The following is a 17,475-nucleotide window of genomic DNA, read 5'->3' as shown; positions in this document are numbered from 1 at the left end:
TAATTAATTATAAAATATAATTTAATAAATTTGCAATATCATCTAAACTTATGGCAATTTCAGGTATTAAATTTGAGGTGCTATGCTGTATCACTGAATTAATGAAGACATGAAGACAGAAGACTTGTAGAAAATTATTACAAATGTTCATCCCTGATTATTGACTATCTACAGCAACTTTAGAAAAATATTTCAAACTTACCATTGAATCCAATTTTCTCAGATATTCTTTGCCACAGAACTTTTTTTGCTGATGTTTTTCTAGTCGCTGTGACTATTATCAGAAGCTCTGTTCCCAAACACCAAAGATATCCCCCACTCAACATCCATTCTTTTCCAAAATACTTTTCTACAGCACTGTCTGTGCTATTACTCTTTTTTCACCTTTTTGTGCAACTACAGCAGCTCCAGACAAGTGATTTAAAGCTCAAATCTAACAGAGAGGCCTACTTTATCATGACCCAAAAAAATGAATAAAATCTGCACACTGGTTGATTAGAAATTTTTGATTTGTCTTGTTGCGATTTATCAAGACTGGTGAAAATACTGTAACTTCATTGGCATATATACTTTTGATTCAAGAGCATCATACATTTGTGCCCTTTAATCGTGCTCAGTGGGAAAGGCCTTTAGATCACATCTTGTAAAAAAAAAAAAAGGCACATTGAACACAAAATAATATATTTTTTATAAAGCTGGAAACCAGTAACCATTGACTTTCATAGTATTTTCACTCATACTTTTATTTTTTTATTCAACAGTATTTGTTCTAAACATATATGCTTTATACATATATGAACATATATTTTACTGGCACATATGTGTACATTTATTTTATTGACTTTATTGTTTGCGTACGAGTGGGCGCACCCATTTGAATCTTTTTTGCCTTGAGAACATATATGTTACTTGCATGTATGTGTACGTATATCAGGTTTTCTGCAGGTTTCATCAAGAAAAATGCAAGACTTTTTAAGGCCCTTTTAAAACTATTATGACTGAAATTTTAGACTTATACAAGGCTAAACACTAATAATTTTTCCAAAGGCCCAGTTGGGCCGATGTAATAATTTTTTAGCAACACACTTCAATGTGTCAAAACAAGAAAACTCTAGTTGTCTACACTTTTTTCAACATAATAGGGTATATGCAGAGCTAGTTTCTTCCCATACTGATGTACTTCCGGTGAACGGTTAATGGGACTTTTTCAGTTTTATACTGTTCCTTTTTTACAGCATCAATGTTCTAATGTGATTAAAATTTTATCAGTTAAATAGACTTCAACGTTTATTTAGTTGCTGAAGCTTAAACCAAGATGAATTTACTTGCATGCGCCAGTCAAGATCAGCAGGCTAGCACAGAAACACCATTGGAAATACTGGAATAAAATAAAATTAAAGTATTTTAAAGACATGGTGCGGAAAAATGAAATTTCATGCTGTGCTTCTTGTACATTTTGAGACCAACTTTATATCATATGAAGAATGCAGTGAAGATTGATAATTGTTTTTTTTTCAAACTTAAACACGCCAATTTTGTAACGGCATGCAGTTCACCGGAAGCATTTGACCCAGGTTTCTGACAAATGAAAAGTCCTTCTGCACATACCCTATATTTCTTATATTACCCTATATTATCTTTTGGTCCAAATTGATTGCCTATATTTTATATTCAATCTAATTCTTTTCTGTTATAAATCCTTAAGTTTCATGTCTGTTTATAAATAATATGTCTACTCCCCCTTACCTCTGTAAAGAGTTTTTGTATGAATGGACGATAACATAAAGAGATATATAGCTCTGTTATTATCATGAGGAACTGTGTAATTGTTTAGTTTTCCTTCCCAGGGAATTAGGGAATTAAATTTGTAGGAATTGCTGTAAAATATTTCTAACAGCTATTGTAAATTGTATAACTTTTGCAATAAAAAAAGTAATAATAAACTTAAACATTAAAAAACATAAGGTTTTATTAAGATAGAGTGTTGGTGATTGGATGGATGTCGGCCTGATTGCGTTTACTCAGAGAAAAATAAAGACCTGTTAAAAAATGATTTAAGACACACAATGCAATATTTCACTGAATTTAAGACTTTTTAAGGACTAAAGTTAGTTTTTTTTTTTTTTTTTTTTATTTAAGACATTTTCAGACCATGCAGATACCCTGATATGTCTTATACATTTATGTTTTTTATATATATGAACACATAAGGGTGGCACGGCTCAGTGGTTAGCACCTCATGTTAAACATATGCTGGAGTAACTGCCAGTTCGTTCAGCTGTGGCGACCCCTGAAATAAAAACTAAGCCGAAGGACAATGGAAGAATGATTGAATTAACACATATGTTACTATCATATATGTGCACATATGTGTTAAAGGCATGTGCTTCAGCTTTCTTCAAAATATATTCTTTAGTGTTCAACAGAATAAAGAAATTCATAAAGGTTTGGAACCACTTGGGGTGAGTAAATGGGTTTTTTCCCCCCTATTTGCTTTGACACAAGGGTGATTAATGACGAAAAGGAGAGAATTTTTGGTGTAAATTATCCATTTAAAAATGCAACAAAAGCTCATGGGGCCATTTGAACATGTATTAGATGTAAATGTAACTTAGTTTAAAAGGGATAGTGATGATTTATGATCTTGGATGAGTTTGTATCTGCAGTGGCCATATCACAGTAGAATAATCATCCTATCATCTTTGCTTATCTGAATCCTTTGATCTGTTCATTTTCTGCTTCTCAAGTTCTTATGCCGATTTGTGGTTAAACATTGATCTGATTAGCTTTCATTTGCGGTATGTTCTGTCACAGAGCCCATGCTGTTCTTAAATTAGTTCATCACACATCACTGACAGAAGTGGGACAGAATGAATCGTTGGGTTCCAATTTGAAACGCTCACTAGTGTAGATAAATAGTTATGTTGCTTTTATAATCTTTGAGCATCTTATAAATGTTGCACATTTTTTTTAAATATATAATATAATTCATCCTTGAGAAAACTGTTACTTAAATAATTGGATTGTGAATCCAAGTGCTTGGATTTAAATCAAACAGCGCCTGGGGTGTGTTTACCTTTGCCAGATTTTCGTGCTCAGTAATCAGGAGCAGTGCTGATGTCCGTTGCTCCAAAGTAAGTTTATTTCATCGCAGACTCTCTCCCCTCCAGCCAGCATATGCTTGGCAAGGCCATCGTTACACCTCAGGCTTTGAGCAGGCACTGGAGGAAAAAAAAACACAGGATAAGTAAAATATAATTTAATTAACCTTCCACCTCCATTGGTTGGATCTGTCTGATGTATGGACGATGACGAGGTTCTTGCCTGTGTTTGTTTTAAATTAAGCAACCATTGAACATTTTGAGCAAGCCTACCTGCTGTGCATTTATTTCTTAGTGCTTTAAACTAGGATTTATGTATTGTGTATTTTATATGTTCGTCGGTTGCTTGAACTGGTTATCTGATTGGCTTTTTTAGCTCTTGAACTCGATATCAATATTCCTAATCCTAGTTTTACATATTTGCTTGACAATTTTAGGCCCTATAATAGCAGTGCAAGCATTCTCATCTCTCATACAGTTTTTAACTTTCAAAATGCTAATTTTATTATTTAATTTATTCTGGCAAGAATGTTGATCTATGGATATCAGGGTGGTAATATAAGGCTGAGTTATTGTTGTTAATTAAACAATTACCAAAGACAATAAAAAAATAAAACAATTAATAATATAAATATAGTTAGGTCCGTAAATATTTAGTCAACGACACAATTCTAAGACTTTTGGCTCTATAAACAAATACGATAGATTTGAAATGAAACAAACTAGATGTGCTTTAACTGCAGACTGTCAGCTTTAATTTGATTTTTATCCAAATCAGGTGAACAGTGTAGGAATTACAACAGTTTGCATATGTACCTCCCACTTGTTAAGGGTCCAAAAGTTTTTGGAAAATTGGCTTCTAAGCTGTTTCATGGCCAAGTGTGGCCATGGCCAATTCAGCACTTTGAGACACACACAATCACCACCAAACATATTTTTAAATATATTTTAAAATAAACTAAATGTATATTATATTTTTGTCCATTTATTTTTGAAGATTTTAAGCAATATTTATTTATTTTTTATTTAACCACCAGGAATGAAACCCAGCGATTGGTGATGTCTATGCGTTCCAGACTTCAGGCTGTAATTGACTGCAAAGGATTTGCAACAAGGTTTTAAAAAGTGAAAATTTGATTTATGATTATTACTCTGTCCAATTACTTTTGGACCCTTAATATTTGGGAGGCACATAAGCAAACTGTTTTAATTCCTACACCTGATTTGGATGTATACCCTCAAATTAAAGTTGACAGTCTGCAGTTAAAGCACATATTATTTATTACATTTCAAGACTGTTGTGTTGTATAGAGCCTAAAAATGTTAAAATTGTGTCAATGTCCAAATATTTATAGACCTAACTGTATTTCAAACCAATATTATTTTTTTATATTATAAATGATTCTACTTTCTTTTGTTTCCTTACTATTTCCTCTCCAAAATACAAGTTGTTGTATATTATTTATTTATGTACTTGCCAGGTTTTTCATTTTTTATTATTATATTATTTAAAATACAGTGTTTTAATTACTGCATTAAAAAATGATAAATTTTAATCTGCTGTTTAAAGGCACAGTATGTAACATGTAAGCCAACAAAGCGAAACATCACAAGAAAGCAGCACAGCTTTTATTATGTAGCAGTCGTCTGCTTCTGGTTCTTTGGTAATGATCACACTATCATATTAAATGCATTTTAAGGTTCAGTTATAATGCTGATCTGTAAAGTCTAAGAAAACACAAAAGATATTAAAGCGTTATCTGGTGTTTCCCTGTTTGGTATAAAACCAAACTGGAAATTATAGAAGACATGGTCCTTGTCGCTATAAAATTGCTTATTTCTTTGGATTTAAACATTCTTCAAAACTGTTGGGATCATGCATGCACAAAATTCAGCAATATACACTGTAAAAAATGCCAGGTTTCACACAGTCATTTTGTGTTAGGACAACATGAAGGAATAAAGTTAACTTATTAGTTTTTACTGATTTAAGTTGATAGAACATTAAACATATTGTCCCAAAAAAAAAAAAAGAATTCAACAATTATGTGGTTTCAGCTCAGTTTTAATAACTATTGAAATGAAAACAAATCTTACAAATTATGCCTTTAAAGGAGTCCTGATTAATGAAAGTAAAAAGTGAGTAAATTATGACATAATTGTCAGTTTTGGCTGAATTATCACTGTAAATATTGGTCTGTTGTACACATAAATCTAACTTAACATAATTCACATAATCTATCTAAAAACAATTTAGGTATGAGCAATTCCAGAGTTATAAATGTGATATTTGCAGTAAAAACTCAAACATAAATTCACATAGAAAATATATGTTAACATTATATAGAAACTTTTGGTAATACTTTCCCAAACAACTGACCACAAAGTTGTAAGCAGCAAAATATCAATCTGTAACAAAAAAGTCTGCAGGTTTACAGTATACAACATACTTTGTAGAAATTCAGTGAAATACACTGCACAACCAAGAAACAATGATAATCAAAAGGATATAAGTTGGCTCTCTATAAAACAAAAATGAATGGCTTAATTTATTTCTTTTTTTTTTTTTTCATTTATGGTAAAAAAAAAAAAAAGTGTCATTATGGATGTGACATTACTCTGTTGTGGATGTGACAGATGTGAAATTGCCACGTGTGTGTGTTTGGTAAATCAAATAGAATAGTTTAAAAACATTGACAGCATTGATGCATTTTTGAGAATTTCTAAAATACTGTAAAATACTTGCTCACACACAAAAAAAAAAAAAAGTGGTTTCTGTATTTTGGTGAATTCTCTTTTTTCAGGGCAAAGTTAACATTTGTATGGAATTGCTCTTATACAAATGACTTAAAAATAGTCAAACACCACTCTCATATAGAAATCAAATAAATGGCAATATATGCAATTTGCAAAGCTGACATACAAGTTAGTATTTGAATTTTACATATATACTGTAAATATTTTTTTTGGCAAGTGCAATTTTTGCCATGAAACTCTATGCACATGCAGACTGATAGATCACCTAATCTGCTCCTGCATCATTAACTAAATGGCGCACGAGATTGGTAGCTGCCAGGACAGCCAATGAGCTTGCTCCTCATCAGTTTAAACGCTCCATGTGGATTTATGCTGTTAAGCAGCAATGGGTTTTCAGGGAGCCTCCGCAACCCCAGCTTCACCTATGTTTAGATCTGCTAAGGGGGTTACATATGTTATGTTTGCAGCAGCAACGTGTTATATTCTCAGATCACATGTCTGTATATACTGGAAGTAGCAGGTCTCGGTGCTTCCTCTGGCATAATAATCAAAGTAGCAGCAGCAGCGTAGCAGATCTATACCACCAAGACCAAAGACATCAACATTGCCATATACATTTTCATTACCATACAAAATCCCGAGTGTTCATGACAGAATTGTGAATACATTTATTTGTTTTCTTTTGGCCTCAACAGATATAAAGCTGTCATTTTACAATAATTCGAAACATATGTTTCATACATGGCATTTTTATGACTATTTATATATCTGAAATCCAAATATGAACTTGTGTCATATATTGCCCTGTATCAGATTTCTCTATGTGAGCTTTTATTGTGCTTCATTGACATATTTTATTGATTTATGGACCTTTACTTTCACTGAAACTGTCAATGTAAGGATATGGTGTATGTGAGAGGAAAAAGAGAAAAGAGTAAGAGAAAAGTAAGTAATGATCTTAATTATATTACAATACAATTACCCATCAGATTTTCCATTTAACTTCATAGTACAGCAAGGTTGTAAAACACTTCAAGAGCAATGGCAATATCTGCAGAATGAAGTGAGATTGCTGGTGAAGTCTGATCATAACAAATGATGAGTCAGATCTGGTATGTTAATATCCTGTGCTGCACGACGGAGAAGAGAGAGTTTAATGTCCTCACGGTGAGATTAAACTGAGCTGGGCAGTTTATCTGTTCCCTCTCACTCATCAGCAGGCTGTTATTTCAGGGAACATGATCAATTGTCCAGTCGTATGATTTAAAGAGCAATCAGTTCTTTTTTTCTTCTTCTATATTTATGCCCTTTCCTGTTCTGTTCACAGTTGACTGAGATCAGATGAACAATGAATACAAAGCTTCAAGCATGAAAATATGTCAGCCTGTGGCCTGGATGTTTTCACACATGCTCAAATGTTGAAGCATTTACAATGCCTGTATGGACTTTGTTGTTGTAGTTGTTTTTATGTGTGCTCAAAAAGACTATATATATTTAATTTAAAATGTGGACCTTTACACAAAGCATTACATTTGTGCATTGTGACCATTTAAAATATTTATCTTTTACTACATTTTCAAAATAAATTAAATTATGTTATGGCAAAGCTTGTTCTGTTGCTTATGTGGACATCATGATTTTTTTTTAAATAATTACAACATTGTAAAGAACATATTCTAGTTCATGGGTTCCCAAGCTTTTCAGCCCGCGACCCCTAAAATAACAGTACCAGTGACTCGTGACCCCCAAATTCCTTGATAGTGGTTATAAGTATACAAACATTGCAAGCACACAACAATAGGCCTATATAAACACGAGCATATTTACAACACAAAAAAAGTGCAAGTCTAACAACCCTATCATATTTATAGTCATTTATCAATTTAATTTAATATTAACCTCAGCTAAAGAGACTGGTGGACACCATGTTTTTAGCACAAGTCTATTCTTGGTTTAATATTGGAGACCACCAATCAGAGATCATTCTTAATGTTCATTGTGGCCTGTATTTATTTTTTATGTATTTGATTGCTATAAAGGTGTCAGAAAGTTTAACCTGGTGCTATAGAATCAATCTGCAGTAGCTGACACAATTGCTGTGCTGTTAATCAAACATAAACACACCAATCCTATGAAAAAAATAAATGTTGTTTTATTACTATTAAAAACTACTATTTTTAGTAGACCCCCCAGGAGTTCCTGAGTCCGACCCCCATTTTGGTAAAAACTTATCTAGTTCATTCATGATCATGATACATCCTTTCTAAATAAAAGTATAATTTTTTTTGTTTAAAGTAGTTTATTTAGTAGTGTATATTTACCAAAGAAAAAAACAAAAAACAATGTGATAATTTTATAGTAAACTAGAAAATCAAATAAAAAATAAATATATTAAATTACATAATTAGTTGAATAAAAAGGGGTTTTCTCATGGGCCTTTGTGAGACACGTCTGTGTTGTCATTATATACAAATGAGGTAAGACTTGTTTACTGTTTTACCAAAGATTTTCATATAAATATTATTAAAATATACAGATTATCTGGTATTTACAAGTAGTCTCTTGAATAATGTATGCAGTTGACGTCAAAATCATTAGCCCTATTTTGAGATTTTCATTATTTCTCAACTTTTGTTTTAGATATAAAGCATATTAAATAATTATTAAAGCTTAATATTATATTTTCTGTACTTTTTTATTTGTTTGTCAAGCGCTTTGAGTTGCTGCTACTTTTAAAGGTGCTAAATAAAATAAAGTCTATATAAAATGAACTTTGAACTTAATGCTTAGTGCACAAATTTACCCTTTTTTCATATTGGTTGAAAGTATCTAATCTAATGCAATGTAATGTTCATTCATTCATTTCCCTTCAGCTTAGTCCATTAATTATAAGGGGTCACCACAGCGGAATGAACCACCAATTTATGTTTTACACAGCGAATGCTCTTCCAGTCGCAACCCAGTACTGAGAAACATCCATACACTCTCACATTCACACATTCATACACAATGGCCAATTTTGTTAACCCAATTTATTGTGATGTTTCGAAAACAAATTTCAGGAGGAGCACGATCAGTCTTTGACGACGCTAATTCATCACAGACAATCATTCTATTATCCAATCAGCTCAAGACCAAACCCCTATAGATAGTCAAACACGTCATATCTCTGTTTTCTCTTGACTTCAGCATCCCTCCACCACCTCAACTCCACACTATTAAACCCGATACCTACTTAAATCTGAGGAGGGAGCATTCTGGAGCCAGGCTAGACACTCTCCCCAGACAGCACGCCAAAAACACATGTTATATTCAGTCAAATATCTGAGAGTGTGAACTCGTGAATAGGGCATGCCTATTTACTGTGGAAGAAACACCAGAGCACCTGGAGGAAACCCACAGAAACACGGAGAGAACATGTACACTCCACACAGAAATGGCAACTGACCCAGCTGGGACTCAAACCTGCAACCTTCTTGCTGTAAGGCGACAGTGCTAACCACTAAGCCAATGTGCTGCCCGCAATATAATGTAATGTTATACATTTTATATTATAAATATATCTTTTTTTTAAATCATAAAGGGCCTGATACAACAACTAAACCAAAAGCCATACACACCAACTCAAAATAGACAGGCATGTTAAGGTCAGGGAGCACAGGTTGTGTACATGTTGTTTGTTGTCTACAAATATCCATCACATAATAATGAACCAACATGGACCTTCACTTCTCTATATCAACTGTAATTGTGTCGAATACCCCGCATAGCTCCGTCATTACCTGGCAGACGGCTCATAATTTACAGCCCATTTAGCTTTGCGCTGCCCGCCACTGTGTTTGCCGCAGAGAGGGAAACAGATCTGGGCTGGATGAGGATGCTGATGCTTCGACAAGCAAGGCACAGTTTACAGATGTCATTAACACAAATAACCTGCACGGTGTGAATGTCTGATTCTTGATTAGCCAGTCTGTATACGCATTAGCAATCGTAGCACAAGATGCTCTTCGGAATACCAAAGCCCCGTTTGCTGTCACTGGGCCGCTCTAGATCAATAACACACATATTTGCTCATCAATATTAGAGGGGGAACCTTGTTTATGCCGGCACAGATGACAAGTATAGGGATGTGGGAGTGTTTGTGAAAAGGTCACAGGGTCAAATGCTACTTTTTATAGGAGAGGCATCTGGTTTATTTTAATAATTAAATGCAAGAATGCTTGACAATAAGATTTGAAGAAGCAGACTAGGCATAAGTGTTCAAGGTATACCGCGGTTTGGAAAAGTCAAGGATTTCACATTTTCTGCTATATCGTTTCTAAGGTATGAGTAAGATTTTTTATTTACAGATTTTTTTGTTTTTTTAGGACAGCAGAATCTCCAGCATAAAAGGAATATCCAAAGATGCCGTTTTAAATTGTAAAAAAAAAAAAAAGTTTTTGAAACAAATGAAGACAGCAGACGTCAATAATTCATTTGAATTATTTAGCCTGATATGTTTACTGCTCCAAAATATTTAAAATGTTTCTCAAATAAAAATATATTGTGTAAAAAGGGGAAAAATGTTTAGTTTTTTACCCAGACATTTAAAAAGAATATATTTTAGAGCAGTGATCTCTAGCCCATCTACCAGCCCATGCCTAAAGCAGACACACATAGAAACGTCCAAATAAGCATTAATCCAAATAAAAATGGCGTCTGGAAAATTCTTCAGTGACTGGGGCTGCATGAATCCCCGGATGTTGGAAATAACCCCTCTAAGTATTGGATGGATAACTTTTTGATATTGCACTGAATCAAATCATTTCTAACTCTTATTATATTCATTTATCAAAATCTAACTCTACTGTCAACACTTTACTCTGAAATGCTTCAACACCGAGAATTTAACTCTGAGGAATTTGCTGTGTAGATTAAACAAATGTATTTTGTATTATATTGTAATAGATTAAATACATTCATTCATTCATTCATTCATTCAATCATTTATTCATTCATTCATTCATTCATTCATTTTTAGAATGTTTTGTACTATAATGCATTTACAATATGTTTGGGTCAATTTGGGTAAATCCAAAGCTGTTCAACACAACAACCAATGCAGAATCTATTTAACGAATAGTGAATTGTATATCTAAATTGTGAAGCTACACTGGTCTCACAGTTCGGTTACGATTACTATGCCATCGATTCGGTTCAATTCGATATCTCAGTGCATCACATTGCATTGATGATGCTTTCCATAAACAGTTATATTTTACTTAACAGCATAGCAATTCTTATATTAAAAGTATAAATATATTCATATTTATTATTTATAATACAATTTTGTCATTTAATACAAGCAGTACAATATGAACTATACCTTTAAAAACTCAAGTACATGCACAGACAACAGCATTTATGGCAAATAAACAAATGTAAATCTCCCACTCGCTTTCTTAGCGTTGTCGAGCGAGTTCTTACACCCCTATGATTGGTCAACCGCTCAACAAAAAGGGCTGTGATTGGCTTTAATGCTCTGGCGCTGTTCACACATGATAAACACCGATAAACAGCAGCGGCAATCACAGCTCTCGTTTCTCGAGAGGAGAGGTCAAGAGAGAGTTTACTTTCATTTTCTCCCTCACAGTGAAATAGGGGCTTCTGCTGTAACTATAGTGTCAGAGAACGACTGTCGAGCAAACACTTACAATTACTCTCACTCGCCTCCCATGCCCTACTATTCTACCGCGACATAGCACATATGAGATAAATGTTGTCAGTACGTAACAATCAGTTATGATCTATTACTGAACCAATGCCAAATTGTCTGGGTCTGCATTGTGGTGCCCCAAAGAAACAATTAATTTTGACACCCATATTGTATATTGGTTGCCATACCTGGAGAATAAATGTCAGTATTTGACATCAATATGACGTTGGTTTAAGATGTTGGCTTGATGTTGGATTTTGGTCACTTTTCAACACCAAGTCATTTCAGTTCGTTATCGGACATCAAAATAACATTGCCCTTAGATGCTGGCAACCTAAATCTAACCAAATATTAATTTCTTATGACCTTGTGTGTCTGCTTGGACTGTTTAAATAACTGTTTAGTCTTTAGTGATTGAATTTATCAAATCATGATCAAGTTTTTTTATTTTGTTCAGTGTTCAACAAAGTATTTAAAAAGGTTTCAGAATTGTCATTTTAATTAAAACTATAGCAATATTTCCCTGTTGTATTTAAAATGACATTAATTGTTGATATTTTTTAAGGTATCGTATCAAAGTTAAAAACTCCAGTATTGTGACAAAACTGGATGGATCATTTCTAACAAACCAATTATACCTAACTGGCTAAGGCAACATTTTCTTTACATGTAAGTAATTGGAATCTAAGGGTTTAACCAAATAAAAATACTGAGAAAAATGTCTTTAATATTGTCCAAGTTAAGTTCTTAGCGATGCACATTATAAAAAAAAAATGGTTTTGATATATTTACAGTAGGAAATTGCTAAATATCTTTATGGAACATGATCTTCACTTAATATTCTAATCATTTTTGCCATAAAAGAAAAAGAAAAAATTATTTTTGGATACTGACACAAATATACTCGATGCAATGAAAGACTGATTTTTTTGTTTTGTTTTCCAGGGTCACCAATGGACAAATGTAAATATGTCCAAAGTAATCAAGATGCATAAATATTTATAGATTCTCAGCCCTTCTAAAAACGATGGTGCGATTTTCCCAAATTTAGTATCAGACAATGAAAATAATGTGCTGATGTAGGCATAAAGCTAACTGTGTAAGTTATACGAGTTATAAATATTGTGGCACTATGGCTGTTGGTGTAATTTATCTGCAGTTTAGAAGATGGGATGTTCAGCAAAGGGCAAATCATCTGCATTCTCTGTACGGCACAACGGAATTATCATTCAAACCCTAACCTAGAATGAAATATCATCATTTCAAATATCATCATGGCAATCACACAACAGAGGAGAAAAACATAGCTTCATCATAAAGGGCTTTGTTACAACGCAGTAAACTGAAAATGGTTTACATTTATGTAAACTTTTGCAATTGGCCTTTCAGTTACACAACATCTACATTTTGCAATCTTCTGAAAGCATGTTTCAAAGTGCACGATTTTGAAGAACATTTTGATAAAACTGATGAACTACAAGAAGAATGTGTGCAGATGTGAAGTGTATAATACAATAAAATAAGTATAATACATAATTCAACATTTTGAGTAATTTCCACAAGTCCATGTACTGTAAGCAGGAATCATTGTGAAAATGAAACTCAATTTTCATTCATTCCTTTTCGGCTTAGTCCCCTTATTTATCTAGGGAATGAACCACCAACTTATCCAGCATATGTTTTACGCAGTGGATGCCTTTCCAACTGCAACCCATCACTAGGAAACATCCATACACACTCAATCACACACATACACTACAGACAATTTAGCTTACCCAATTCAATGTCTGTGGAGGAAACCGGAGCACCCAGAAGAAACCCACGTGAATATGGGGAGAACATGCAAACTCTATTGCAAAGTATATTGTTGTCTGGCACATGAAACATTTATTTAATCAGTGTGAATATTTAATTATCATCAGTTTAAATTTTTTTTTCTAAAAAATGTCATTGTATTGCTTCAAACCAACCTTATATTGTGTCAAAATTTACGTACGACTTTTATAATGTGGCTGCACTAGTTGCAGTGTCTTGTTTATACTGTTTAAAACTATTTATTATTTAAAACTGTGTGTTTTTCAAAAAAAAAGTTATATCTGCAGCATGGTAGCTTGTGGTAATTTCCTGCTTAATGAATGTGAACTGATCAAATTTGTTGAACTAGACTAATTGTAAAAAAAAAACATTAGTTGACTTTACTTGAAAAAAGTGAGTAAACCCGTTGCTTTTAAAGTAATTCGTTTACTTTAAAGTGAGTAAAGCTGACGCTTTTAAAGTGATTAGTTGACTTTATTTAAATGTGAGGAAACCTGTTACTTTTAAAGTGATTAGTTGATGTTACTTGAAAAAGTGAGTACCTGTTACTTTTAAACTGATTAGCTGACGTTACTTTAAAGTGAGTAAATCTGTTGCTTTTAAAGTGATTAGTTAACTTTTTTTAAGTGAGTAAACCCATTGATTTTAAACTGATTAGTTGACTTTACTATGAAAAACTGAGTAAAGCCGTTGCTTTTAAAGTGATTAGTTGACTTTACTTTAAAAAAGTGGGTAAACCTGTTGCTTTTAAATGGATTAGTTGAATTTTTTTTTTTTTAAATTGAGTAAACCTGTTGCTTTTAAAGCAATTAGTTGACTGGGTAACACTTTATTTTGATGGTCCATTTGAATATAATAGACTGTCTGTTTAATATCTGTTGATACTGATGCTAAACAGACATTAAACTGACTTTAAAAAACTTTGCAAGTACATGTCAACTTACACTAACCCCAACACTAACCCCAAACTAACAGTCTACTTATAATCTAATGAGAATTAATTGGCATGTAGATGCAATGTAACTTAAATTCACCAAACGGACCATCAAAAAAAAATGTGTGACCGTGCATAATTATAAAAATTAAGTTAAGTCACCCCAACAATTTACTCATTTTAAGTCAAAATAACTTGTTATTAACTAATTTGCAACACCTGAGTGTCAAAACTTTGCATGAATGCACACAATCCTAAATGTCACAAAAACGAATTTCATTATCGATTTAACCCAATCATTAACCCATATTAATTACTCAAAAAAAAAAAAACACATTAGCTTAGACTCCATCACCAGCATTGCAGACTTGCTCTCATTTGACTGGTCTTGGGGAAGTTATTGCAAAACAAATCCTTTGTAATGGTGGGAGTGTGTTCAATAAAGCTGATTTACGCCTGGCCTGTTAATTTATCTCCTCTCATTAACCCGGGTCGCCGCCGGCTGCACTAATCAGCTGTTACTCCCACAATCCCAACATCCAGCGCAGCGGAGCCCGGATCAGATGCGCTCTCACAAAACACCATCCACCGACCGCTTGTGTTCCTCACACTCCAATTAACCAGATGAAATATTCCACAATTACAGCTGCACAGCTAACAAAACAATGAAGATTATATCATAACCTCGGTAAATTGCTCCATTGTTCTGTTGGAGCAAAAGAAGTCTATATTTTTTTCCACGCAGCTACAATTCAACATTGGCTCATATAAATGTAATTGCATGAACATACATAAGCAGGTGAGTATAGTGTTTATGTAGGTGTGAAGGTCAGCGTTCAACTCCCCGCTCTCTCATTTTGTAGACTTTGAGGGTAATTAGGCAGATAATGAGTTTGATTACAGGTCTGTTTTCACATGACTTCTCTCACGTGACCTTTACGCTTTATCCTAACACTGCCACACACAGACCAAATTAGCCTTTGTTATGCACACAAACGTTCCATTGGAAGGCAGAATATGTGTGATTTGTGAATTCAAATTGTAGAATTGTATAAAATTATATTTATTAATTTTTTCATTTATTTTCTTGTCGGCTTAGTCCCTTTATTAATCTGGGGTCGCCACAGCGGAATGAACCGCCAACTTATCCAGCAAGTTTTTACGCAGGGGATGCCCTTCCAGCCGCAACCCATCTCTGGGAAACATCCACATATACACACTTATACACTACGGACAATTGTGCCAACCCAATTCACCTGTACTGCATGTCTTTGGACTGTGGGGAGTACCCGGAGTACCCGGAGGAAACCCACGCGAACGCAGGGAGAACATGCAAACTTCACACAGAAACGCCAACTGAGCCGAGGATCGACCCAGCGGCCTTCTTGCTGTGAGGCAAACGAGCTACCCACTGCGCCACTGCGTCACCAAAATTATATTTATGCAATCTCAATTGTGAGTCGCTTTGGACAAAAGTGTCTGGTAAATCAATGGTTCCCAAAGCGGGGGTCGATTGGTGATTTCCAAAAATCTAATTCATTTTATTAAACTATTAGAATTACCATATTGTTTCCTTAACCTACTTAAGAAAAAAAAGATAATAACTACATCAAAAAACAACAGCATACAAATAAAGAACCATCAGCCAAACATATCAGCTTTCAACAATATCTTTCAAATATGTGACAAGTGTAACCTGCAAAATTCTGAACAAGGGTTATTTTAGTTTCAAACAATTAATACGGTGCATATTAATAGCTTAATTTAGTTTTTGTTTTTGACAATTTAATTTTTTTTTTTTTTTTTTTTTGTCTTGATTTTAATTTTGAACAAGTTTAGTTTTTATTCCAGCTGGTGTTTTAAAGTTTCAAGAGTTCACACTTATCTGATGATTGATAATAAAGCGTGTTTGGCATGCTGTCCTGGAAGAGAGCCCTAAACACAGAAGAAGTCTTGGGCTACCTCCTGTATCACTGGGGGAGAGGGGAGTCTAAGCTCAGGTAGGTCTCGAGAACAACCTCGAATTCATTAATTTGGCCTATTCCCTGATTATTACTGGTTGCCACAGTGGAATGAACTGTCAACTATTCCAGCACATGTTTATGCGGTGAATGCACAGTACTAAAACACACATACACTGTGGCCATTTGGATCATTCAATTCACTTGTACTGCATGTTCGTGGACTGTGGGAGGAAATGTAAACTAAACACAGAAACGCCAACTGGTCCAGCCGAGACTCAAACCAGCGACCTTCTTTGACCATTGAGCCACCATGTCCTGGATTCATCTAGGAGAGAGGAGGAGAAGTAGGGATGGATGAGGGGGATTCTTGAAGACAAAGATGACTACGGTGAGGAAATCAAGTTAGTTATGTATGTTCGGTTTCATCTGATTGGTAAATCATAATATAGCTAATGCAGGACCAGCCGTGGTCAATCATAAGAATATGATCCTCTCGAAATGACTTTATAAATAAACTTCACTGAGGCTTCCGGTTGGCATGCGTGTGGAGTAGCTGCGTCTCGCTCACGCTCCCACAGTTTCTTTATAAAACTTCCTTTTTCGAGCCCAAAAGATATCAACTTATCAGTATATTAGTTGGTCTACTATTGTGAAACGTTCTGTGAGATAATGGCTTCGAAAGCAAGACACAACACTAAGAAAGACGACGTTAGAAAGGATGAAGCACAGGCTAGCGGGAACTTAGCCGACATTGTTTCTTTAAAAATGCTACTGGAAGAGCACAGAGCGGAACTGTCTTCCGAATTTAAATCGGCGTTTTCCAGTTTGGAGGCAAAGATGGATACATTACACACCACTGTGAATGACCACGAACAGCGGCTTCTTTCACTTGAAGCAAATGCTGACGCCAGCAGCTTGACTGTCAGAACACTGGAGTCGGAGTACACAACCTTGGCTGACCAGCATGCTAAACTCAAAGCTAAAGTTCTGGATCTAGAAGGGAGAAGTAGGAGGAACAATATACGAATCTTCGGCCTACCTGAGATGATTGAAGGTCCTCAACCTTCCACTTTCTTCACAGAGTTGCTTATGGAAGTTTTTAGCGCGAGCCTCTTTACCTCTCCTCCCGAGTTGGATCGTGCTCATCGGGCTCTTACAGCGAAACCAAAACCAGGGGAGAGACCCAGATCCGTGATAATCCGCTTTCAT

At 34.4% G+C, this 17,475-nt stretch overlaps 1 protein-coding gene across 1 annotated transcript in view; it reads right to left on the bottom strand.

Moving 5' to 3' along the window:
- tenm2a (teneurin transmembrane protein 2a) overlaps positions 1–17,475 on the bottom strand; it is a 1,216,147-nt gene that overhangs the window by 1,147,431 nt on the left and 51,241 nt on the right. The window contains exon 2 of the mRNA XM_087281568.2: positions 3,077–3,221. The gene's annotated coding sequence lies outside the window, so the exon portion shown is untranslated. The remainder of the gene's footprint in view (positions 1–3,076; positions 3,222–17,475) is intronic.

Source organism: Danio rerio, chromosome 14, assembly GCF_052040795.2.
Source record: "Danio rerio strain M-AB ecotype USA chromosome 14, GRCz13ab, whole genome shotgun sequence".
Lineage (NCBI taxonomy): Eukaryota > Metazoa > Chordata > Actinopteri > Cypriniformes > Danionidae > Danio > Danio rerio.
Note: the sequence above shows the minus strand (reverse complement) of the source record. Positions and strands in the feature narration are given on the sequence as shown.